General features: G+C 47.2%; 1 pseudogene across 1 annotated transcript; it reads left to right on the top strand.

Annotated features, from left to right (window-relative positions):
- Window positions 1-11684: 11684 nt before the first annotated feature.
- LOC309651216 (serine/threonine-protein phosphatase 2A 55 kDa regulatory subunit B beta isoform pseudogene) lies at window positions 11685-19527 on the top strand (annotated as a pseudogene). Its single transcript has 2 exons — window positions 11685-11721; window positions 14239-19527. The product of its transcript is annotated as a serine/threonine-protein phosphatase 2A 55 kDa regulatory subunit B beta isoform pseudogene (transcript).
- The last annotated feature ends 7431 nt before the right edge of the window (window positions 19528-26958 follow it).

Here is a 26958-nt window from a genome sequence, read left to right as displayed (position 1 = left end):
GGCTCAGCATTTGTGGCGCACGGGCTCAGTTGCTCCGCGGCATGTGGGATCTTTCTGGACCAGGGCTCGAACCCGTGTCCCCTGCATTGGCAGGCGGATTCTTAACCACTGCGCCACCAGGGAAGTCCCCTTGAATCATTTTTAAGAGTAAGTTGCAAGGTGATAGCCCAACACTGCTGCATATTTTATACTGTGTAATTCGTGTAACTGAAGATGTTCTCCTATATCACCGAATATATCCATCAGAAGTGGATAATTAACATGGAAGTAGAAATTAACATGGAAATCCTACTATCCACAGATAACCAAGTTTTCTCAATGGTCCCAATAATATCCTTTATCATCAAAAAAAAAAGGCCTTCTGTTGCATGTAGTAGTCATTTCTCAGTCTCTTTCAGTCTGGAACAATCCTTGAGGTTTGTTTTCGTGACCTTGACATTTGAAGATTACAGGCTATTTTGCAGACTGCCCTCAAATTGGGTTTGTTAATGCCTCATGATTTGGTTCAAGTACGTATTTTGGGCATCAAATATATCAGAATATATTTCTGATATCAGAATATCAGAAGTGATGCTATTGTGGTCCATGATTTTGATGAACCCTGGTGGTGGTGGTGTTAACTTTGATCGCTTAATTGGGGTGGTGCCTGCTGGGTTTCTCCACTGAAAACTTCCTAATAACTATTTTGTAGGGTGGTGCTTTGAGACTAAATATCCCATTACTCATTAAACTCTACCCCTTAGTTTCAGCATCTATTGCTGTTTCTTGGCTGAATTACTACTATGATGGCAGCCAAGTAATGTTTTTGAATCCCACATTCCTCCTACACTTAATTGGTTGGCATTCTACCATAAGGAAGGCTTCCTTTTCTCTGTTCATTTGCTTATGGACTCATGGGTTTCTGTTTTACTCAATGATTATTATATATTACTATCATTTTGATACTTTGATTATGATATTGATGCTCATATTGTCCCAGATTTGGCCAGTGGGAGCCCCTTCAAATGCTTCTGTGACCTTTTGACATGTGCAGGAAGCAGGAAAAGACTCCGCTTTTTTTTTTTTTTTTTTAATTTTTAATCATTTATTTTTTGGCTGCGTTGGGTCTTTGTTGCTGCGTGCGGGCTACTCATTGCGGTGGTTTCTCTTTGTTGCAGAGCATGGGCTCTAGGTGCACAGGCTTCAGTAGTTGTGGCTCGCGGGCTCTAGAGCGCAGGCTCGGTAGTTATGGCGCATGGGCTTAGTTGCTCTGCGGCGTGTGGGATCTTCCTGGACCAGGGCTCGAACCCATTTACCCTGCATTGGCAGGCAGATTCTTAACCACTGCGCCACCAGGGAAGTCCCAAGACTCGGGTTTTATACCTACGTGCAAAGCACAAGGTAGGTGCTGGGAAGATGGAATAAAAACTGTTCCCGTTACGAATGCATTAAAGATGCCGAGGGAAGGTCTTTAGTGTATCATTTAATATATCTGTTCTTCATGTCAAAGGACAAATGAAATACCATTCCAGCACTTCAAGCACAAGTTGTTCCAGGCTCACCTTGTACTTTCTCTGCCCCAGTCTGAACCAGCTATTTCCCCCAAGGAGTTCTAGTTTCTTTTAATAGAGCAAGGTATTTAGAAACCAAGCCAGGGGTGCTCATTGCTACTGTGGTGCCTATTCCCAGGCCCCTCAGTGGATGGAGTTCAGGGATATATGTATGTGTACATACTTACATCTATATTTCTGTACTTAAATATATATTGAAAACCAGTTCAAACCAGTACCTTTGATTCCAGTCCAACACCACAGGATTTATTCTAGTTTTTATTCTTTCTCTCTGTACTTGTTCTCTTTTCCAACGATCCCAAATGCCCACAATCCTCAGCATACTGGGATAATCCAGTCATATATAACCATTCTTTTGTCACCACACATGGATGCCCTCTCACCTCTTGGGCTCTGACACCCTCTCCAAGCCACTGTTTCCATCATTACCTCACCTAGACACCCTCCTCACCCAGACACCCTCCTGCCCTGGATTCAGCACCCCACAGAGCCGCCACCACCCCTCTGCACCTGCACTAACACCTACCTTTCTTGGTTTCACCTGTTGAGTTTTAAAAGGTAGGAGGAAAGGAGCTCCCATCTTTTCCATTGTAATGAATTTATTTAATATGAAAACACACGGGGGCTTCCCTGGTGGCACAGTGGTTAGGAATCCGCCTGCCAATGCAGGGGACACGGGTTCAAGCCCTGGTCCGGGAAGATCCCACATGTTGTGGAGCAGCTAAGCCCATGCACCACAACTACTGAGCCTGCGCTCTAGAGCCCGTGAGCCACAACTACTGAGCCCACGTGCTACAACTACTGAAGCCCGTGTGCCTAGAGCCCGTGCTCCTCAACAAGAGAAGCCACTGCAATGAGAAGCCTGTGCACCACAACGAATAGTAGCCCCTGCTCGCCGCAACTAGAGAAAGCCCGTGCGCAGCAATGAAGACCCAGTGCAGCCAAAAATAAATAAATTTAAAAAATAAAATAAAATGAAAACACTGAGTCACTGGAATGTATTTCATTTGTCTTTTGAAATGAAGAACAGCTATGTTAAATGATCCACTAAAGACCTTCCTTGCAGAAGTCTGCAAGGCTGTGATAGACTTCACCTCAGAGGTCATCTACACCCGGCCAGCTGAGGCGGCACCTCCAACAAGGTCTCCATCCATGCAGCAGTGACGGGACTCCCAGTGGAGGAGGTGGTCTGCCTCAGTGCTGGCATCAGCACCGCTCGCTACATGCTGATGGTGGCAGATGCTGTGATTGAGAAATTTGCTTGAATTAAGAGTGAAATTGAAAAACTGAAGATGAACAAGGACCACTTAGAGAAGGTTTTACAAGGTGGGTCAGCAAAAGCCAAAGAATTAGCATATCCCATGTGCCAGGAGATGAAAAAATTGGTGGGGTTTCTATAAGTTTCAACGAGTCACAAAAAGGCTTTTCTATCTTTTGGTCTGCTCACTCCAGTAAAGGCAGCTTTCCTCACGAGAAAAATTATAGTTTGGGGACACTTAATTTGGTACACCTGATCATTGGCTTCATTTGATGAATAATGATTTGTAGCTTTCAAAAACAGAACAAGAAAACCTTCCTTTGGCATCGCTGAAGCATTTCAAAGCAACAGGAACAATTTTTATTCCATCATCCTAGCACCTGCCTTGTGCTTTGGGCTTAGATATAAAAGTTGAGCCTTTTCCTCCCCCTCTCCCGCTCCCTTTACCTCTCTGCCATCTGCCAAGCTCTCTGACTCTCAAGCTAACTTGAACTCTGTAAGGGACTTTGCATAATTTTTCAGCCTTGGAATCACTAATGGGGTGCAGAGGACAATTAAACATGGTCAGGGTAGATTAAAGTATGACCTTAGTGCCACTCAAAAAAATACAGGCTGCCTGGACTGTAAGTCTGACTCCAGTCTGACTCGGTACTCTTTTTATTTTTGAATTTTATTTTATTTACTTTTTTATACAGCAGGTTCTTATTAGTTATCTGTTTTACACATATTAGTGTATACATGTCAATCCCAATCTCCAATTCATGCCGCTACCCCTCACCCCACCCCCCCAGCCACTTTCCCCCCCAGCCACTTTCCCCCCTTGGTGTCCATACGTTCTCTACGTCTGTCTGACTCAATACTCTTAAAGCAAGAAAAGTGCTGTGTTGGCTGGAAAGGTAGCTCCACATGTGAAACTGCTCAGGAAGTTGTGTGGTTTAGATTCGAGTCTAGTAGAGAAGTGTTTCTGAAACTGATCTTCCTAAGTGGTGTTAATTTGGCTGAGGAGATAAATTCAACGTTGTTTGAAACATGAGGGACAGTTTAATTTGAGACAGGTGCACCAGAGCTATTAGAAGCCGTGTTCCTGAAGGTGGTGCCCAGGGTCAGGGTGTAACACTGTCACTTGGAGACCATGGGTTCTTACGCCTCAGAAGTGATTCATCTCCTGATTTTGTGTGCTTCATCTTGAACCTGGCCTCTGCTAATGCCGTCAAATCTATGCTTTGTAATGGGTCCACTACCTGCCTTCATGTGAGTTCATACTCTCTTGGGCTCTGACTAGGAAATTAGGGCCTTGGAAACTTAGTAGGAAAAGGAAAATCTAATGTACTAAGACATTCTACTTTCCTCTAATTGATTCCTATCTTTGATTAAAGACGTTACTTTAGTAATAGTAGGGGGTTCTATCCGTGGCTTAGAAGATGAACTGAGGACAAGCAGCTTCTTTCACTCTGTTCACAAAGGGCTTTTTTTTGGTTTGTGGCTGCAGCTGCTATTTTCAGTGCCGGGCTGCATCGATGCGTTGCACATTTTTATATGCTTCTTAATTCGGTGTGCAGGTTGATTTGGGAGCCTGGGTTGAGAGGTGGGAGGAGTGCTGGTGAAGAATTTTGCAAGTAAAAACACCAAAATGGTGTGTCACAGCCACCTCACTTTACTCCAGTGAATTTCTAGGTGCAAGATTGGATATCGATTGTCTCTTGACTGTAGTCAGTGGAATGTACTACATGACCAAGTTACAGGACAAACAGCCACAGTCAGATTCCATGCTCCAGTGGGGGCCCTGAGACACAACAGCCAGTAACCTTGACCAAGGGCTCAAACTTGGCATCTTCACCCTGAGGTAAGCCCCAAATTGCATGCATTCATTCATCCCCTACCTTCCTTTCTCCGTTAAAACTTAAAATATCCAGGGCTTCCCTGGTGGCGCAGTGGTTGAGAATCTGCCTGCCAATGCAGGGGACATGGGTTCGAGCCCTGGTCTGGGAGGATCCCACATGCCGCGGAGTAACTGGGCCCGTGAGCCACAACTACTGAGCCTGCGCGTCTGGAGCCTGTGCTCCGCAACAGGAGAGGCCGCGATAGTGAGAGGCCCGCGCACCGCAATGAAGAGTGGCCCCCACTTGCCGCCACTAGAGAAAGCCCTGGCACAGAAACGAAGACCCAACACAGCCATAAATAAGAAGAACCACTGATTCATTGTAAAAAAAAACAAAAACAAAAACAAAATATCCAGGAATTCCCTGGTGGTCCAGTGGTTAGGACTCCACGCTTTCACTGCTGAGGTCCCAGGTTCAATCCCTAGTTGGGGAACTAAGCCCATGGCACAGCAAAAAAATAAAAAATAAACTATCCTTAGAAGGAGCCACACTTTAAACACTTCCACGGCGAGGAGCAGGACTGGAGAAAGCCCTCACATACGGGGCTGCCAGTGAGCCCCCCACGCCCTGCTCAGCCTTGCTTCCCATTGCTCAACATTTATTGGGTGATTAAGGCTGACACTCAGTGGAGCTCAGGAAATGATGAATTCCTTGGGGGAACTTTGTATTCTCAGCACTTAGCTGAGTAGCAAGCACCTGGCCCACAGTCGTGCACGATGCATGAGGACTGAATGACTAAATAGCTTCTTCCTGCCATGCCCCCACCCCCGACAACAGACATGCATTGGCACACAGTTTGTATTTAACTTCAGAAGACCGTAGTGTACAGGACTGTGGTTGCAAGTATCAGCAGCTCAAGCTGGCTTAAGGGAGAAAACAGAAGGTAGGGGGACACAGAGGGTCTCATGGACGCCCAGGCAGAAAGGTAGAGGGGCCTCAGGAGCCCTGGGAAGTGTGTACTCACCAGCACTCCCCAGTCTGGCCAAGGACCTTCCCTGCTCCTTGGTCCACTTGTAGGAGGCGACCATCAACCCTAAGGCTTGATGTCTCTGTAATATGAGTGTGTGTGTGTGTGCACGCACACATTTAGGAGTAAGCAGTTGCCAGAATGGGTTTACAGACCAAGCGGAGTCCCCAAAAGGCATCCACAGAGCACCCTTTATGTGACATCTGGGCACCACCGTTATTTACTTGATCTTTTTAAATTACTTACATTCTTAAATTTATTTTTAAAGGAAACTATATCACTGTGATAAATGTAAAATAAGTATCATTTGTCCTGAACAAAAGTATTTTTAAAAAATAAATACGATGAAAACAAGAGAATAATACAAGTTCTATCTGGATCCCATTGCTGGTCAAAAGCTCTGAGCCCCAGGCCTGGAAACACCGCAGTGAACAGAGCAGAGTCACAGCTGTCTCGGAGCTCACACTTAAATGGGGGGATTCCAACAATAAACCCATAAAACATGAGTCAGGTGGGCATATGCCAGGAAGAATCGAGCAGGGTAGGGAGGATAGAGAGGTGACAGGGAGCAGGGGAAAGGGCCCTCTGAGACGGGGTGGGCAGAGAAGATCTCCTGGAGGAGGTGACATTTTTCATGGGATGCGTGGGGGCAGAGCCTTCAAGGCAGAAGGAACGGCCACTGCAAAGGCCTAAGGATCTTGGTAGACTCCACCCCACGGCATGGGCAACACTGCATCTCAAATAGAAGCTTAGGGGACCGTTGCTCACTCTTGTAATAAAAGTATCTGCCTTTAGCACCTTTTAATAAGCATATTACTGGGAGTTTGCTGGTGGTCCAGTGGTTAAAACTCCACCTTCCAATGCAGGGGACTCAGGTTCGATCCCTGGTCGGGGAACTAAGATCACACATGCCGCGGGGCAACTAAGCCTGCGTGCTCTACAGCCCGCGCGCCACAACTAGAGAGCCCCGCATGCCGCAACTACCGATTAATTTAAAAAACTAATTAATAAGAGTATTACCCAAATGCACTAAGAAATTAGCGAGAATGATTACTTGTCTCCTTCAGACCCTCAGGTCCAGGATCTGCATTCTTCTCGGTTCATTTAGGGACTATTAAAATTATGAAGGCAGCCCAGCTCACGAGAGTCTGTTATATAAACCAGGATGATTGATCTGTGATCTGAGGCATACCTGACAAGCCAAGGGGATCTCCCCAGGAAAGGAAGCTGCTTGAGAAACTGAAGATCAGAAGTTGATTGCTAAGAATACACCAGAGCCTCAGAGTCAGTGGCACAAAGAGAGGCTTCTGCCAAGCCGCGGCTGTCCCGAATCCCCTGTCTGCGCGGGTGAGGCAACCACTGAGGAGATCTGTAGTAACACTACCTGGCATTTGTTTAGACCTTAATACTCTGAAAAGGCTTTTCATATGTTTAATCCTCACAGCACCCCTGTGAAGTATAATTATCTCCTTTTTACAGATGAGGAAATCTGAAGTTCAGGGAGAATAAATGGTTTACCAAGGTCAGAGGACTAGTGTTAATCATAAGGTAATTAGCCTAAGATTAAGGAGGGATGGTTTGTTATAAATGATATTTGACATAATATAGGGGGTTAAACATTCTTGGCTCCAACCAACTGTGCCTGCCCGGGAACATGTCACACCTGCTCAGAGGTTAACCCTGTTGTGAGGAGGAGAGATTCCCGGGCCCCATCTGCCCCAAATCTCCCAAGGGAAAGAAGAACACTGCAGCTGTCAGAAGTGTAATCAAAAGTCCATGAAATCAGCTACATAAATTATGTTGGTTTTGTAACATTGTACAGTTTGTAACATTTTCATCAAAATAGAAAATTTTAACCCACCACCTTTACCCTGTGGCCCTGCCTGCAACGTGAGGCTCAGCCTGGGGTGAAAGGAGGACCTGGATTCGTGCCTCATCTAACCAAGGGTCTCCACTGGGCTGGGGCCAGTGTCATGGACCGTGTCCTGTTGAGTGGCACCCATGCTCAGTGCTCAGAAGGGCCCTCGCCAGGTTCAGTGCTCTGCTGTCACCATCTTGAAATTCTTAACAATTTTTTAACAAGGGCCCCAATCCTGCTGCTGCTTCTTCTTTGCTGCTTCTTCCTCCCTCTTTCTCCTTCCCCAGGAAAGAGGGGTCTTCTCTTCCCATCTCATCAGCTGGTCCTTGGTGGCCCTGGGTTGGGCCTTTCACCCAGGGCAGGACCCCCTGCCTGCCTTGGCTCGTTATGCCTTTCCAAGCCCCTCCCCCCCATCAGGAGGGCCTTCCAGACATGCTGAGCCTGGACCCCCACAGCTCACTGCTCCTGCTGGAATGGCCCTGCACGCACCCTATCTCCTCACAGCCGCTACCATCTCCTCATTCAGGGCTCAGCTGCAACATCCCCCCTCTGAGACTCCTTTCCCACCAACAACCTTGACCAGTGTCACCGCCACTCCTCAGAGCCCTCCCGTGCCCTCACTCATGCCACATTATGAGGCTTTATCGTATTCCTGACACCTGGAACTATTCTTATTTGTTTATTGTCTGCCTCCTGCCTCTAGACTATAAGCTCCTTGGGTTCAAGAGACTTTGTCTACTTTGTTCACAGTTGTATCCTCAGTACCTACAATGGTGTCCTGCACATAGTTGGTGCTCAATAAATACTTACTGGGTAGGTGAGTGCACAGAGGTGCTGGTTCCACAGAGAGATCAGGCATCAAAATGAGGAAAGTCAAGTTCTGGCATCTAATCCAGCAGGAAATAATGGGGCTGGAGATGGAAGCCCAAGCTGGTAGCCCAGGGCCTGTGGACAGAAGTTGCCCGGTAAATGTGTCTCAGGAGCCAGGCATACCTGGGAAAGAGTAAGGAGTAAGAGCCCACAAGAGAGCAAAACTGCTCAGCTCCCCAAGGGAGGGGGCCCACTCAGGGTGGTTTCATGGTACAGAGATTGCAACAGAGTGAACAAGCTGATCCACTTTGAATCTTTAAATGCCACCAACACTTGGATAATTCCCAAATCTATGTCACGAGCTAAGGATCTCACTTGAGCCTTGAACTAGTTTATCTAAATACCTCCTGATGTCTCTCTCCCCTAGAAGGCCCTCAGGCACCTCAAACTCTGTCTGTCTGTCCAAAGCAACTCATAAGAGCACAGACCTGGATTGAAATCCTGGAGTCACTAATTCATTTGTTCTCTGCATCATCTTGGCTCAGTTACCGGATTCCTCTAATTCTCAGTTTCCTCAACTGTCGATCGGGTATGAACAATAATAATCCAGCAGTCCTAGTGGCCCCCATAACTCCATCCTAACTCCTTGAGGGGACAGCACTGAAAGCCAACCTCTGTGGGCTATTATGTATTTATAAGGCTAGTTGGCGTAAGGCACACTTTATCATATGTTGTGTATTTAGCAGTTATATAGATGGTATGTCCCTTGGCAACTTTTGCCTGGAGAGAATAACCATGTGTTCCTGAGTCTTGATAAGATTGTAGCAAGAAGCACTAATCTACATTTCTTCTCTAAAGTCTCAAAGAACAGTGAAGAGGAGATAAAACCTTCGCGCTTTCAGTGAGTTTCAGGTTGTTGCCCTCAGCCAGAGTCAGCTTCTTCATGAGGCACAGGGCACAATCTCCTTTACAGTGCAGTGACTTGGGCCCACAGTACTTTTAGGGGCCCTTGAAAACATTTTAATTTGATTTATTTTAAAGCCAGAAGAGGGGAATTCCCTGGTTTCCAGTGGTTAGGACTTCGCGCTTTTACTGCCGAGGGCCCAGGTTCAATCCCTGGTCGGGGAACTAAGATCCCACAAGCCCACAAGCCGCCGGGTGCAGCCAAAGATTAAAAAAAAAAAAAAAAATTTTAATAAATTTAAAAAAAAAAGAAGGAAAAAATGAACAGTTGGTAATGAATATATGATAATGAAGGCAGCCTAGGTTATGTTTGTTTTTATACCAGTACATTTATTTAAAAAAATTTTTTTTAATGAATGGAGGAAAGGGCTCATGAAATCAAAAGTGTCCAGGGCCCATGAAAGTCACAATGTGACTAGGCCCCTCAGGTGGCATCAGCCTCCCAGATGGAGGGGCAGAGTTGATGGAGGTAGATGTGGGTGAACCCCTCACTCTACCTTCCCCCTCTGCCCAACCCACACTCTCTCAGGGAAACATCTGTGGAGAGAATTGTTGTGTAAAGTCTTTAGCATTTCTGTATGCATGTAGGGCAGTCTAACTGTTTGAGCAAAGTCTCAGTGGGTCAGGAATTTGGAATGGTGGCATCCGTGGCATCGAGGAACAAACTCCAGGCTTTTTACATTTATTCGTACAGAAATGATTTCCATAAACGGCATTTTCCTGGAGCACAGAAGAGCAGGACTTCTCGGGAGGATGTTACAGAGCAGGTAACCCTTGGGCAGGGTCTTGGAAGATGAAAAGTTTACCAAGTGGACGGGGCTGGGATGATGGTGTCCAGCCAGAGAAATGGAATTTCACAAAGACCCATTTATGGGGGAAGAGCAGCAAATGGACAGGATCATGGCTGTTCTGGAAGGATGGTACATGGGACAGTTCTCTGAGAAAGAAATGGAAAATTTTATTGGTGCTAACCTGAGGATTATAACCCAGGAGACAGTCTTTCAGAAAACTCTGAGGACTGTCCCATCAGTTAGAGGTCAAAGCACAGTTACATAAGTTTTTGAGACGAAGAGTCCTGCATCAAATGATGTATTATTGACAGTTGACACAATCCAGATCTACACATGCAAAGTGAGTAGTGGGTCATGGGTCATTGTGGCCCCTCACAAGATTAAGAAGGAAGGTTATTGCTTAAGAAGGTCTGGTTAATGCAGATGCACACTACACACTAAAGGGGAGAGAGGAGGCCCAAATAGGCAAAGAAAAATTTTGTTTAAATTTTTCTCGTCTTGCCATAGAATATGAATTTTACTTCATCAATGCCATAGTTAGGGCTTCAATCCAGAGAAGAAGGAAGAAATTTCAGGGTATGGAAGGAGAGCCTCCCAGTTTGAGCCACCCACGGCCATCCTGTGGGGCCATCCAGCAGCCAGATACAAATCTGAAACCAAGAAATTGGTAGGAAAGGATTTCAGTTAGGGAATCACCAGCATAAATGTGGTGGTTGGTTGAAGCCATTGCAGTGGGTGACATCGCAGTGAGAACCGAAAAAAAAAAAAATGGGAGAAGGAATCCAGATATACAATGAAAAAGCAGAAGCGGTGGAAGGTGAGGATCTATTCAAGGTTCATGGTTGGAGATTGACCAGGGAGGCGACAACAGAGCCGATGGAGGCTAACGGTGGTTGTCCTCAGCTGGTGTAATCCTGTTTTTTTTTCCCCTTGTTATTTTCCGTATTTTTTAACTCTTTTATCAGTAAGTATATATTGCCCTTTTTGGCTAAAATAGACATTTTATTGGAAAAATAAAAGGGGTAGTTCCCAATAGGTTAAGCGCTGCTGAGAGGCCGAGAGCACTGAAGGCTGAGCAGAGACTTAGAGACATTGCCCACCTTCTTCCCCCAAAACCGCTCCCCCGCCCCAACCCTCCAACCCCCAAGGGAACCAGTGCAATTCCTGGCAGCCGTGTTTTCTTCCCCGTGACCTGTTCTTGGCCACAGATGATTGGACAGGGGTGTTCATGTGACACCGGCTAAGCCAATCAGAGCCCTCCCCAGGAGGTTGCCTGAAGAGGGCAGCGTGAGCTCAGAGCCGGGGCCGCTATACGCCAGGCAGGCCGACCTTGAGACCCAGGGTAAGCGCGTAGCAGCCAGAGGCGAGAGCCTGTAGAAACAAAAGACCCAAGGGGGTAAAGCCTGGGCATTTAAGGAACTAAATGGAAGCCAGGGTAGGGTCATCAGAAAGAATGGTGGAGGAGGTTGGACAAAGCCAGGACTAAGACCACCAGGGGCCTCAGAAACCCTGCTGAGTTGGGAGTTTTCTCATTACAAGGAGAAGCTGTTGGAGAGCTTTAAAAGAGGGAGTGGTCCGACCTGAATTACAATTTTAAAAGATTAGCAATGCTGGAAAATGTGCTGGAGGGGGTGGGGGGCAATGGTAAGGAGCAGTTTGGAGGCTCCGGCGCTATGCAGACCCCTGAGGGTGGACCAGACGTCAGAGGCGGCGGGGAAGATGCAGGGAGCAGGGGTCCAGACAAGACCCAGTGGTTGGGGGGCTGGTGAGGGAAGGGTGGCATCAGGGCAGATGATAGGTGAGGGGGATGCTGTTATTGAGATGGGAAAGAAGGGAAGACGTTAAGACCTCAGTTTGGGCATGTTAAGTTTGAGGTGTTGATGGCCCGTCACAGGGGAGGTGCTGAGAAGAAAGCAGTGGGGTACATCAGTCTGGAGTTGGGGGATGTCAGAGCTTGGATGCTGGAAATATGGGTGGCATCAGCATGCAGCTGGTGTTAAAGCCACCAGCCTAGATGAGACCACCTGGGAACTGGAGAGGAGGGGCCCAGCACAAAGGCCTGAGGTCCCCCAACATTCACAGGACTGGTAGAGGGGACAGAGCAAGGAAGGAGGGAGGAAACTGAATGTGTTTTGACCCAGAAGCTCACATTGGAGACTGCCCTGGGTTACCCCCCTGCCAAGGCCAGAGAGGGCTTTTTAGATTTGGTAAAGAAGTCACCCTGACTTTGAACACTCTGGGTGGAGTGGTGGATCTGAAAGTTAAATTGGGGTGGGCCTCTTCCCTGAATGAAACCTGGATTAAAAAGTAGCTATGGAGGACCTTTTGGGGGCAAATGAAGAAATATGAAAATGGACTTTATATTAGATTATTGTATCAGCATTTAATTTCTTGGGTGTGATAATGGTCTGTGGTTATGAAACAGGGGGAAGGGACTTCCCTGGCGATCCAGTGGTTAAGACTCCACACTTCCAGTGCAGGGGGCGGGGTTTCATTCCCTGGTGGGGGAACTAAGATTCCACATGTCATGTGGCGCGGCCAAAAAAAAGAAACAGGAGGGAAGAGGGCGGGGCACAACCTTTAAAAGAATGACATAGGTGTTGAAGATCCCACAAAAACTGGTTAGAACTGATTAGGCCCAAGATGGTGGAAGATTCCACTTCCAGTAGACCTTGAGCCTCATTATACGCTCATTGTAATACATTAGCATCTAAATGGCACACTCATGGGCACCATGATCGTTCTGAGGCTAACCATAAAAGGCCAAAAAGTGGGCAGTGGCCCAATTCTTGGAAACCCCTGCCCTCCCCCGCCAAATAGTTGGAATAATCCTCCCACTTTTTATGGGCTGGGTAATTGCATAATTAGCCTATGTAATTACCCAGCCCATAAAACTAACCACCCCAGGGAATTCCCTGGCAGTCCAGTGGTTAGGACTCCACGCTTTCACTGTCTTGGCCTGGGTTCAATACCGGGTCACGGAACTAAGATCCCGCAAGCCACACTGCAAAAAAAAAAAAAAGCTAAACTAACCACCCCATATTTTGGGGTCACTCTCGCCTTTTGAGGCAGACTGCATTCTGTCTATGGAATGTGTATCTCTCTAAATAAATCCACTTCTTACCTATCACTTTGCCTCTTGCTGAATTACTTCTGCGCTGAGACGTAAAGAATCTGAGCTTCATTAAGTCCTGAGACCAGGTGTGTGATCTCAATTAAAAGACAGTGGGTTCGGGTCCCATCTGAGTTGTGCAGTTTCAGTTACGTGAGAGAGGTCTGGTTCTTAGGAGACACACGTTGTAGTATTGTAGTATTTAGGGGTGAGGGAGCAAGATGCCTGAAACTTTTCCAGTGGTTCAACAATAACAAACTATACATATATATCTGTATATATTACATATAATATATGTAGTATTTGTTATATATAGGTATATATATATTTATATATAGGCACGTTATCTATTAGAGAGAGAGAGATATAGCATATGTGGCAAAATGCTAACTGGAAAATCTAGGTGGGGGGCTGTTTTAACACTTTTTCAACTTTCCTGTAGGCTTAAATTTTTCCTAGGGACTTCCCTGGCCGTCGGATGGTTAAGACTCTACACTTCCACTGCAGAAGCCCTGGTGGTGCAGTGGTTAAGAATCTGCCTGCCAGTGCAGGGGACACGGGTTCGAGCCCCGCTCCGGGAAGATCCAACATGCCGCGGAGCGGCTAAGCCTGTGCGCCACAACTACTGAGCCTGCACGCCTAGAGCCCGTGCTCCTCAACAAGAGAAGCCACCGCAATGAGAAAGCCACTCACTGCAACGAAGAGTAGCCCCTGCTCGCCGCAGCTAGAGAAAACCCGCATGTAGCAGCGAAGACCCAAGGCAGCCAAAAATAAAATAAATAAATTTTAAAAATTAAAATTAAAAAAAAGGAAAAAAAATTAGAAAGAGTGAACTGGCAGGGCTGTGTTCCCACCCTGTTTGTTGTTTGGCTTGAGGCGTCCCAGCACTGTAGCCTGCAGGCTGTTGGGTGGTACGGGGGTGGCGGCCTCCAAGAGAGCTCACGCAGATGACTGGTCCCCAGTACCTCTGCCACCAGTGTCCTTGTCCGCACAGTGAGCCACAGCTGCCCCCCACACCCCCTGCCTCCCCGGAGACCCTCCATGACCAGTTTTTGAAGAGCCGGAAGATCCAAGCAACAGGTCGTTATTCTCTGAAATTATCTCTCCGGTTTCGGATGTGAAGTTCAGCCACAGTGGGAGGTATATCATGACCAGAGACTATCTGATCATCAAAGTTTGGGATCTCAACATGGAAAACCACCCCACTGAGACTTACCTGGTTCACAGCTACCTCCGCAGCAAGCTGTGCTCCCTCTACAAAAATGACTGCATTTTTGATAAATTTGAGTGTGTGTGGAATGGGTCAGACAGTGTCATCATGACGGGCTCCTACAACAACTTCTTCAGGATGTTTGACCGAAATAGCAAGTGTGATGTTACTCTTGAGGCCTCGAGGGAAAACAGCAAACCCCAAGCTATCCTAAAACTGAGCAGTGTGCGTGATGGGCAAGCAGAGAAAAGACGAGATCAGTGTCGACAGTCTGGACTTTAGCAAAAAGATCTTGCGTACAGCTTGGCATCTTTCAGAAAATATTGTAGCAGTGGTGGCTACAAATAACCTATATATACTCCAGGACAAAGTAACTAGGAGGACACGTTATTACTTAATAATCTCACATACTATTAGTCAAACACTTGTTAAAATTTATTTTATTTTATTTTTTTTGGCCGCACGGCATGTGGGATCTTAGTTACCCTACCAGGGATCAAACCCATGTACCCTGCAGTGGAATCACAGAGTCTTAACCACTGGACTGCCAGGGAAGTCCCTCAAACACGTTTTTTTTTTTCAAACACGTTTTTTAAATGTTTCTTTGGGTGTTCATTGGATGCATCGACCTTAATTTCCCTCTTTGGAATAGAATTCAGTTGGAGTCCAACTTTCCCAAATCCCAAGTTCTAGGAAACTTTGTCAAACCCGATAGGTTCTGGGACACTTCTGTTTAGAATTGAGAGCTGCCAGCTAACAGTAGGTCTTCCATAGTTGACTTGAATTTCTGATGCTTTTATTGCCCTGTTTTCTCTGGTGGGTCCAGTGTTTTGCTTCTAGGTGTCTGCTGAGGTAAAATGAAATTGTCTGTAGTATTTAAAGAGAAAAGAGAGAAGTTTTTTTTAATTAAGCAATTCCATTTGATTGAAAAAATTCAACAAAAAATAAACACCGTTTACTCTAAAAAAAAAGAAGTTAACGGCGGCTGTTAGAGGAAGTGGAAACAGCCAAGTTTTCAAGGAGAGAAATGGTATAGTACCTGGAGGGGATCGTGAGGTCAAGGGAGGGTTTTACACAAAAATGTTTAAAATGAGAGCAAGCGTGTATGTTGACAGGAATGTTCCCGTGCAAAGGGAGAAATTGATGTTGTAAGAAAGGGGTGAGAGGTGCCGGGTAAAGTCCTTAGGAAGGCTGGCCGGCGGGTGGCCCCGAGCTTGGAGGGGACACCGCACTGAGGTGCTGCGCCAGGCCCTGGGGTCAGTGCGGGGGGGCAACCCCTCAGGAAGTAGGATCTGAGGCTCTCAGCTGACAAGAGTCAGGAGGGCAAGTGGTTATTTCAAGCAGATTGAGGCACAGAGCCAAAGAAAAGCTGGCAAATTTGTTTGGTGTTTAAGATCTGAATGGCGATTATTCATCAGCTTAGGGGAAGAGCCAACAGGGGAGAGATTTAAGTCCTTACCCCTCTGCTACTCAGTTTTTCCATCTGTAACATGAGGGGATTGAACTGGGGGCTCTCAAAGGACCCTGCAAACTCCTGTTCACTCAGGGTCCCTTATGATACCTGATGGAGAGCTTTTACTGAATAGCACGTGTTTAGGTTGTTAAAGGATTAAAGATGGCTAGTAAAAATTGGACACTTGCCTAAGAGGTTTCTAATTGAGGGTAAAAAACCAAGAGATACAGAGAGACACTTGAAAGGAAGACTGCTTAAGGCTTGAGGACACCCCTGGGGGAGCAGGGGGGTGGCCCGGAGGTTGCTGGGGCGCTGAGATGCCTTGACGACGCTTGGGTAAACGCAGTACGAGGTCCCTTTGAGCGTAAATTCTGCTGTCTCTGGGCACTCGCTGAAGCTGGCATTACACAGCGTGAAATGAAACAGCACATTAATGTGATTAACACTGAATAAACCTCCGTGTGTGAGCAAATATAGCTTGAAGCGGGTTCAGGAATTTTAAAATATCTATTATTAAAGACAGCCTGCAGGGGCCGTGGCATCCGATGACAAGCCAGAGGCTGCTACCGGCATCTAATATTCCCAGAGTCATTTCCTTCGGCAAAGTGCGTTTGCAGGCTTCTGTGCTAGGCTCTTCCCTGATCCTCCAAGGAGGATTATCACCACTACCCCATTTTATAGATGAAGAAACTAAAAGCATTGTCAACAGTAGGCCTCTCAGGCTGCTGAAGGCAGAGACCACGCGTATCATCACTGGCTCCCCAGTGGCAGGCAGAAGGCCAGGGCAAGGGGAGGAGCCTCTCAGGCCCTGAGAGCCGGCCCAGCGAGCCACGAGCGCTGTGCTGGGACTTGCACGTCTGGCGTGCCTGCTAAGCACCAGGCTCTGTGCTGCAAGCCTCACACAGATGGTCTCACTTAGTCCTGATGACAACCCTTGGCAGTTGGTATTATTAACCCCAAGAGGAAACTGAGGGCAGACAGGTTAAATAACTTGCCAAAGGTCACCCGGCAGAATCAGGATTCAAGCTTAGATTTGTCTGAAGCGAAGCATGTGCTTGAGTGCCGAGCTGGACGCTGTCTTCCAGGAGAGTATGGTGCGGACTTCTGGAATTCTTACAGCCCCTGTGCTCGAGAGCCGTTAGCACAGCGCTGAGCACAGGTAATAGGGTGGCACCAGTGTCAGTGAGTATAGACTGTGGGGCAGACAGTCTGAACGGATGAATGAGTAGAGATGTGAATTCCTGTCTTGTGGGGTCTTCCTCTTCAAATTGAAGATTTCCCCAAAGCTTATGAATGCTCAATCTAATTAAGGCAAAAAGGCATCAGAGAATTGCTAGGCCTTTCCTTTATTAACTGTCAAGTCCAATCTGTAGGCTGTTTACGCGCTGAGGTCAGAGATCAGTCTTTAGCTGCTCGCCTTTCATTCATCTGGCAAAGCCCGGAACATAAAGTTTATTGATGCAAAACTGATTGGCAGGCAGGGGTAACGAGGTGGCAGGGACAGGGAATATCAGGAGTTCTAAGCCACTCGGGTCACTCCTGCTCCCTTGCCGCGCTAACTTCACGTGCTCCAGGTTACTGGCTCGTAGCTCATAGCTTTCCGCACCGCAGTCTAGATGAGCAGCAAATGTCTGGACCTTGGACAGTGTTCACAGAGCACATCAGGATGGGGAGGGGAAGGAGTCCTTTCTCCCTGTTTGTTAGTTTGGAAAGGAGAGAGTGAGGCACGGAAGGTTAGGTGTGGATGGTCTTGAAACTTCACAGATCAAAAGGAATTCCCATGTAAGCTTGCATCGGAGAGGCCTGGGAATTGGGAAGAGGAAGGTCGTTGTTACACCAGCCCAGGACTAAGTGGCTCCCTGTCTCTGGCGAGCTCCTGCGGGGCCTCCTCCGTGCCCACTAGCAAGAAGAGGTGGGAAAGCACACGTGGGTCCACACCTGGGTCTATCTACTTGCAGCGTCCTCAGGATAAAAACCACGAGTAAGGCACTAAGTTCCAAAAGAGGGAGTTGGACCCAGGAGTTGTTGCTCATGCCACTCAAGATAGGGAAGGTCTCAAATATTATTTATTTATTTTTATTTTTAAAAACAAATTTATTATTTTTATTTATTTTTGGCTGCGTTGGGTCTTTGTTGCTGTGCGCGGGCTTTCTCTAGCTGCGGCGAGCGGGGGCTACTCCTTGTTGTGGTGCTCGGGCTTCTCATTGCAGTGGATTCTCTTGTTGCGGAGCACAGGCTCTAGGCGCATGGGCTTCCTTAGTTGTGGCTCACGGGCTCAGTAGTTGTGGTGCGCAGGCTCTAGAGCGCAGGCTCAGCATTTGTGGCGCATGGGCTTAGTTGCTCCGCGGCATGTGGGATCTTCCCGGACCAGGGCTCGAACCCGTGTCCCCTGCATCGGCAGGCGGATTCTCAACCACTGCGCCACCAGGGAAGCCCATCAAATATTATTTATTTTTATCAGGACCAAACTGGATTCTGCCTGATCTGAGGAAAAAACCCCTGACTGCAGGTCATTTTAAATGCCTTCTTAGTCTCTGCAACTCAGAAATAGTGGTTTTCCACATCAGTCAACTGTCTGGATTCAACCCCCCACACTCATACATCACAAAGTAAAAAATAACAAAATTAAAACAAACCAAACCCCCAACCCTCGTTTCATTTCCTTAGAAAACAGTCCAGGTTCAAGGTCTAGTCTGAGCAGGGAATGTCTCTCTCCTGATCTGTATCTGGACAGGCAGGGGGGCAAAGTCCCTTTTCCTCTTCTCCGTGACGGGGGGTCGCACAGAGCTCCAGAGAGAAATGTCCACCAAGGAGCAGAGCTGGACCCAGGGCTCCCGTGGCCGTGACCTCCCTTGAGTTCAGTGCTCATGATGAGCAGTGGCTACTGTCGGGCACTGGGGTAGGAAGATGATTAAGAACGGATCCCAGAGACCCACACACAAACCACTAACCATAGTAAAACACAATAAATGCTCTTTTGCAGTAGGAATAAAGTGTTTCAGCTGCACAGAGAAAGAAGGGAGAGGGAAAAGCTTTGGTGGTTCTCAAAATGGTTCCCAGGCCTGCAGCAGGAGTGTCACCCAGAAGTTGTTAGAAACGCAAATGCAGGCCCAGCCCAGACCCACAGAGTCAGAAGCACCGGGGGTGAGGCCCAGCAAGGTGTGTTGGAAGACACCCCCCAGGCGTTTCTGGTGTGAGCCAAAATTTGAGAGTCATGAAGGGGCTGGCAAACTGCCTATTTTTGCAAATAAACTTTAACTGGAACACGGCCACAGTCATTCAATTACGTGTCATCCGTGGCTATCTTCCTGCCGTGCTGGCAGGGTGAGACTCGTAACAGAGACAACATGGCCTGCAAAACCTAAAATAATTTACTGTCTGGGCGTTATGTGGGGTGGGCGATAGGGGAATTGCTGCCCCCAAGGAGGGGGGTGGAGACACCTGAATCCCCCTTCTGTGGCCGGTGCTGCTAGGGCCTCTGCAGTCATGCTTCAGTCAGCTCAATGCTGGGACCCAGCTCTAGTCTGGGGACTTACTGAAAACACTGAACAGTCAATTTTAAGTGTGAAAAATATATAAAGAAGCCCCCGGTTACTGACTCGCTGTTGTGCTCAGTGCTGTGCTTGATGCTGTAAGGGCCTAACTCCACCCTCTAAGATGGGCATTGTATCCCCCTTTTACAGATGTGGAAGGTGAGGCTGGGAAGATGAAGTAACCAGCTCAAGTTCACGGAGCCCAGGAGAGGAGAGCTTGGACTGGACCCTGGGTCAGCTTTGCTCCCAGCTCAGGCTCTCTGCCTCACACCTACCACCTCTGTTTTCCCAATTATAGGATGGAAACTCCCTCAGTGGACAACGGGGGCAGCTCTCAGGAATCTGTTAACATAACAAGCACAATTTTCATACTTTTTCCAGTGGGGATATGAGTCACCAGGGGCTGGAGAACCCAACCCAGGCCTACATCCTGGGGGTGTCCAATCCTATGGGGAGCACGGCGAGGGGAGGGCAGGAGATGTTGGACCCACAAGGACACAGGACCAGCTCTCACGTGTTCTAGCCAAATGGGGCAGGTGGGAGCATGCAAATGCTGTATCAGTGCCAGGTGGGATGCAGCCTCTGGGCAGTGTGACCACCAAAGGCCTCCCAGTGCAGCCCCTTCCCCACATTCCAATCCCACAGGTCCTTCTGTCCCGCTCCTGAATTGTCAGTGTGGAGGTATGTATAAGGGGCGCCCCAGGGAAGAAGGACTTGGTAACTTAGGTGAGTCTTGTATCTGTGGGAGAAGAAAAGAACCTATCAGGGTATTTCCTGCTCTGATACAGGAGTGGAACGGACCAGCTGGTCAATAAAATGCTAAGCCAGTAATCAGATTGGGGAACCTGTTACTATGTGATATTGCAACATCGATGCCGGTGATTGAAACAGCAAAAGTAAAATCTTGCCCTGCTACCATTGAAGAAACGTGGGAGCTAAAACACCACTGTCTGGGTGGCTAAAACAGTGACCAAGAAAGTCTGTCCCCCACGCACATACGCAGTATCTATTTTGGCTTCCAAATATTTTGTTAGAATAGGAAGATAAAAAACCTTCTTAACAGACAAAAGAGCTTGGTTTGTCAGGCAAAAGTTAAAACCTCTGAAGAAAGCAAGCATTTTGAGGAGAGGACTAGTGATAAACTGCTTCCTCTCGTCAAACAAATCAATGACATTTAATTATTTTAAACAAGCATCATTGGAATGTCTTCTGCATGCCAGACACCACACTCATCTTTCTGGACCTCGGTTACCTCATCCCATCCTCACATCAGCTCTAAGGGGCAGGTCATGTGAGCAGCCCCATTTTCCGGGGGGGCGGGGGGTTCAGGTGGAGGGGAGGACACTTGGCTGAGCGTCACCCAGCATGCACGGCAGAGCTGAGTTTTGAACGCAGGGCTTGTGACTCTGTGTCTTATATTCCTTTCAGAGCGTCACATTTACTCTGCAACTAAAAACTAAATCTGGACAAAGCACAGGGAGACCAGGGAAACACAATAGCCAGAGTCTGTGGATGGCTTCACATTGAGGTAGTATCTATTAGGGCAGTGGTTCTTGGACCTGATGGAACCACACCCCCATTGACAAGGGCTGCTGGGCTGCTGCGTGAATGGGCAGTGTAGGCTGCAGATCGTGTGCAGGGCCAGCTGTACTGTCACCGTCTTTCCCTGTTGCTTAAACTATTGTTCTAGGGAAAACTTGCCTTGAAAGAATAATTCTGTTTTGCATTTACATGTCACTTTTTTTCCCCCTAAATTTCAGAAGACTTTATTGTGTTAACTGACTTAATCCTTGGAGCAATGCTGGGAGGAGAACAGGTGTTAGTTCCTAGTTTGATAGAGGAGGAAGTTGAAGTAACTTTCTGAAAGTGTTATGCTAATGAATATTAAAGCAGAATCTCAAACATGAGGCCTCACCAAGATACCTGCAAAACCAGAGAACAAAACTTGGAAGACTCCACGGTGATGGAGGAGATCAACTACCTACAAAGCAGCAGCTTTGGCTAAAAATGGGTTATCCAAATTTCCAAGAAAATGTAAGCCTGTATATACATTGTGGTTTCAGAAGAGGAGAGTCCAAGAGAGGGGAGTCTAAAAAGCAGGGCTCTGGTGTAATTTCATGAGAGGGACAGACCCAGCGTCCTGTCCCTCTAGCAGACAGGGCACTATTTCGAGGAACTGGGAACGGCAGCTGAACACAGCTGTGTGTGGTGGCGCCATTAAGGCCATCCCCTTGCCCTTGCTCACCGAGGAGCCTTCCGAGCAGCTATCCTGGGATCAGCGTCTGTGGGTCAAATGTTGCCGCTTGGCAGTAACATTCCCCTTTTGAAATGAATGAGTTGGCACACAGGGCACCGTTCTCAGCATTCTGATGAGGTTCTTCCCAAACTGGATTAACTCTGGGGCCGGGGGAACCCGAAGACCTGAGAAGCAGATCCTATGTGACGGTGAGTTGTTGTTGTTTTTGTTTTTTTTTATTTAATTAATTTATTTTTGGCTGTGTTGGGTCTTCGTTTCTGTGCGAGGGCTTTCTCTAGTTGCGGCGAGCGGGGGCCACTCTTCATCGCGGTGCGCGGGCCTCTCACTATCGCGGCCTCTCCCGTTGCGGAGCACAGGCTCCAGACGCGCAGGCTCAGTAGTCGTGGCTCACGGGCCTAGTTGCTCCGTGGCATGTGGGATTCTCCCAGACCAGGGCTCGAACCCGTGTCCCCTGCATTGGCAGGCAGACTCTCAACCACTGCGCCACCAGGGAAGCCCTGACGGTGAGTTTGATAAGAGTCTTTCCTAAGTGACTAACCAGCTGCCCACATCCACACCTTAAGAGGAGGCGGAAACTAATGGCCAGGGAGGAAAGCTGTGAAACACAATAAATATGGGGTAATGAAGCCAGAAGCCAGAAGGAGGTGACGGAAAGTTAGTGTTAACTGAAGCAAACTAAAGGAGCAGGTGGAACCTGGAGTCAGCCAGGAGGGGCAGGATTGAGCACTGCGCGCCCTGGCCCCAGCCTAACCCTGCGTGGCGGGGCAGAGGGCACCGGTCCTGGAGCCAGACCGCCTTTCAGAGAACTCCCTCACCTCCTCTCCACTTTCTCCTCCTCCTCTGTATGGTGGGCCTCCCTCAAGGTTGAAAGGATTAAAGGTGATAATGAACATGCTCTCACTCCAGTGCCTGCCCCATAAATGCTCAATAAATGCTTTTTGTTATAATCCCTGCCCTTTGGGATCAGGCATTAAACGCAGGCTCAAGACACTGAATCTCACTGCAGCATAAAGCACCTTATTATGTCGAAACCTTGGTGAAATTGTGGCCTACACCTGTGCCCAGCTCAGCAGCAGGCATCTCCTCACCCTGTCGCGCAAGGCCCAGAAGGCCCAGAGAGACGCTGCAGTTTTGCCTGACAAGTCATCCTGCTGCAAACACGCCAGTTCTGGCCCCAGGCCACTTTCACTCACTGTTCTGTCTGCCTGGAAGGCTCTTCCCCCAGACGGTGACAAGGTTTGCACCTTCGTTTCAGACATCACGTTATCAGAGAACAGCTGTCCCTGACCTACCCCCCTATATAAAGTAGCATCCCTGCCACCACTGGGGTCTAGCACTCTATCCTCGTACCCTGCTTTCTATTTCTCCATGACACTCAGCACCTCTGACATATAGTTTTGTGTTTTTTGTCTGTTTCTCTCACTGGCATGCACCTGAGAGCAAGGATTTGGTTTTGGGATTTGCTCTTTTTATTTGTTTTTGTTTTGTTTTTTTCTTCCAGTTTTATTGAGATATAACTGACCTACAGCACTGTATAGGTTTAAGGTGTACAGCATAATGACGTACATCATGAAATGATTGTCACAATAAGTTTAGTGAACAGCCACCATCGCATATAGATACAAAATTAAAGAAGTAGAAAAAAATTGTTTTTCTTTTTTTAAAATTTATTTATTTTATTTATTTAATTTTGGCTGCGTTGGGTCTTTGTTGCTGCGCGGGCTTTATCTAGTTGCGGCGAGCGGGGCCTCCTCTTCGTTGCGGTGCGCGGACTTCTCACCGGGGTGGCTTCTCTTGTTGCGGAGCACGGGCTCTAGGCGCACGGGCTCAGTAGTTGTGGCACGTGGGCTCAGTAGTTGTGGCTCATGGGTTCTAGAGCACAGGCTCAGTAGTTGTGGCGCATGGGCTTAGTTGCTCTGCGGCATGTGGGATCTTCTGGGACCAGGGCTCGAAACCCGTGTCCCCTGCATTGGCATGCAGATTCTTATCCACTGCGCCACCAAGGAAGCCCAAAAAATTGTTTTTCTTGTGATGAAATGGTCTTTCTTTTCAAACTGCCCTCCTCACTTATTTCTACTCAAAAGCCTAGCGTGGTTGTCTCTTGAAACGGCCTGGGCCTGGAGGTTCTTCTCACTCTATCACGGAAAGGCAGCCACTTGCCAGCTCCGTATCATTATCACACATACGCAAGATAGGACACATTCCGTGCAATGCGGTAACATGTGGCCACACCTGCTAAGTGTCTGGTGAAAGTGTTCCAGGTAGAGGGATAGTAAGTGCAAAGGCCCTGAGGCCAGTGAGGCTGGAGTGGAGGTGCTGGGGATAAGGGTGTAAGAGAGGATGATTCCAGGGTTTTTGACATAAGTAATGAAAGAATGGAAATGACATTTTCTAACATGAGTTAGGTAGGGGGAGGAGCAGGTTTTGGATGTAAGTTTTATGATGCTTTCAGGTTGGAAGCACCTGGCAGGAATCCGGCAGTAAGCCAGGTGCTTTACATACATTATCTCTGCTGCACGGATAAGGAAATTGAGGCTCCAGAAGTCATGTGTCCTTGGGTCTCAGAACATGTATGTAGAAGGGCTGGGATTTGAATCCAAGCTGCTTCTGCAAGGGTTTGTCACCCTGAGAAGCACTGCTCACTGAAGAAAGAGCTGGGAGAGGACTACTTGCCTGCAGTTGGAAGAGTCGAGTATTTTGCATAAGGTGAACTCAGATCTCCTTTCCAAATTCTGCAATACCAGGACACAGAAGGCCCTTCTGTATTTGGACTGGTACGTTTAGGGCCAATAAAAGGAAGCACCACATCACAAGAGGGCTGGGGCTGCCATCCCTTTGGCCTCAGCAAGGTGGCTGGCAAATCCATTTCCACGGCTATTCAGGCTGTCACATGATGCCAGAACAGTGGAATGAAATGTGGAAGATTCTATTGAGGTTATTATCATGGGTTACACTCCAATTTTTCATATTTTTAAAGATTTGCTCACTGTACTTACAAAGCATTCACATAAAGCATTCACTAATGTAACAGACAAGCCTTCAGAGCCTTGAAATCCAGTGTGGGCTGCAGACCCGCAGCAACAGCATTACCTGGGGCTGTCAGAAATGCAGACTCTCAGGCCCTATCCCAGATGCATTTTGGCAGGATGCCCAAGGGATACGTATGCTTGGTCCAATTTGCGAAGCCCTGGCCTAGAGCAGGGGTTGACTAACTTTTTCTGTAAAGGACCAGATAGTAAACATTTTAGGCTTTGCCTGCCTGTCACAACTACTCAATTCTGCCATTTGTAGCGCAAAATCAGACACAGACTGTATGTAAAGGAATTAGTGTGGCTGTGTTCTAATGAAACTTTATTAATGGACCCCAAAATTAGTTTATGTAATTTTCACGTCACAAAATACTATTCTTCTTTTGATTTTCTTTCAGCCATTAAAAATAAAACTCATTCTTAACTCAGAGGCTATACAACGTCCATCTTCTGACTTGCCTTTCTAGGCTGACCATGCCCAAGGCCACTAGCCGAATGATCCCCTTCTTTCTTCTCTGTGGGCTTGGGCCCCCTTTCCCTCATGAGCTGTGTCACTGTGTCTGAAGGTTGATTACTTAAGCCTAATATGAAAGGTCAGTGGAAGAACTAAGATTTATAAAATACACTTTGCCAGCTTCCACAAATGCAGTGTGTTTGCAGTTGTCCCCTATCTTGATGTTTTCTGAGAAAGACCAAAATGGAAGATTCAATAGCTCAGGGGAGGGGGCTTGTTACTTTTCAGGGGCGTTTATTCTCTTTGCTCCTCTACTTGTCTATTTTACATTTCAGCTGCTGGGAAGAAGGAACACACAATTCAGGGAAGACAAGTATTAAAAAGTAACATTTGGGGAGGGAGTTGAAAGAGGACATTAAAGAAGGGAGGTACTCTCCAGGAGAATAAGAATATTGTTCCAGCATCACTGGGCTGTGGGGAAGAACGCATGACGATAAAGAAAGTAAACTGTGTCAAGGAGACTTGCTCAGGAAGGCTTTCTGAAGCAAGCTGGGCAAAAGGAGGGTATGAAAAACATAGAGATAGGGGAGAGACTGGCAGAGAATCTTAGGCAGGCTGAGATCTGAATTTCTTTCATCTATAGTGCACTTTCATGGCAACCAGATGCTTTTCCACTTTGTTAGGAATGGGGAGAAGGGAGGAAATGACACTGACCAAATGCCTACTGTATGTCAGGCACAGTTACAAGGCATTTCCTATCACTATTTCAACTTTAATTAAAGCCACTCATGGGATTAGGTGTGCTGGCCACAGTTTTCAGATGAGGAACCTGACAGGTGAAGAGATGGGGTTAGGACCTAGTTCTTTCCAACCACCAGTGCCCTGATGTTCTACATTGCCCTGCCTACCAGAATTTATAGTGGAAATATTGCCTTCACAAAATTTGTTATTTCTTCTCACCATTAGAAACCCTAAATTCTCCAGGATGGGGGAAGAACATAAACAGACCAGATGACTTTTACATTTTTCTCTACTTACCCCGCCCCCCCAAATAAAATGTAATGCTTTTTTTTTTTTTTGTAATGCTTTCTTTAAAGGGACATCAAGTCCTTTTTCTGTTATGAAGAAAACAGCCCCACAAACAACTCAGTACATTGGCAGCCTGGTTTCCGAAGTTAAACTGTGTGCTGCTAACCAATCTAATGACAAATGTCTACATCCTTGGTAGAAATGTGGTTTGGGGACCATTTATTTAGGGATTACTCTGTCAGGCATACACATTATCTCATTTCATCCTCCAACAGTCCTGTGAGGTTTTTAACACCATTTGATGGATAAAGAAACTGAGGCTTAGAGAAGTTAAATATCTTGCCTAAGGCCACACAGCTGGTAAGAGGCAGGGCCAAGATGAAAACCAGGGCCCTTGACTAGGAAATTTGTCCTCTTAGCCACCACACTGCAGGCCCCTTCTAGAAAAGGTGCACGTAAGGTCCCCTGCTCAGTAATATATGCCAGATGGTGGACATTATGAAACATTTAAGAAGATGCTGGACATTCATTAGTGTGGTACAGGTGAAAGGGCAAAAGAGTGCTAGAACTACTTTAGTTTTCCCCAGTGTCTTTCTCAAAACACCGCTCCCATGAGTACCTGAAACCACCAACCAGCCAGCAAAAAACCAGGGTGGTGGTTCCAAACATCAAATAGGAAACCACTGAATACCCTGATCCCCCCACTGGAGATTGTCATATGCCTACCTTTTAGGCTCTAAGTAGTACTGAAATAAAGGATTCCACTTAACTTTAACCTAGAGTTTCCCGAGGTCCAATGTACAT

Source organism: Balaenoptera physalus (genome assembly GCF_965194825.1).
Source record: "Balaenoptera physalus genome assembly, chromosome: 20".
NCBI classification, from domain to species: domain Eukaryota; kingdom Metazoa; phylum Chordata; class Mammalia; order Artiodactyla; family Balaenopteridae; genus Balaenoptera; species Balaenoptera physalus.
The sequence above is the reverse complement of the archived record's forward strand: the minus strand, read 5'-3'. Positions and strand labels throughout refer to the sequence as shown.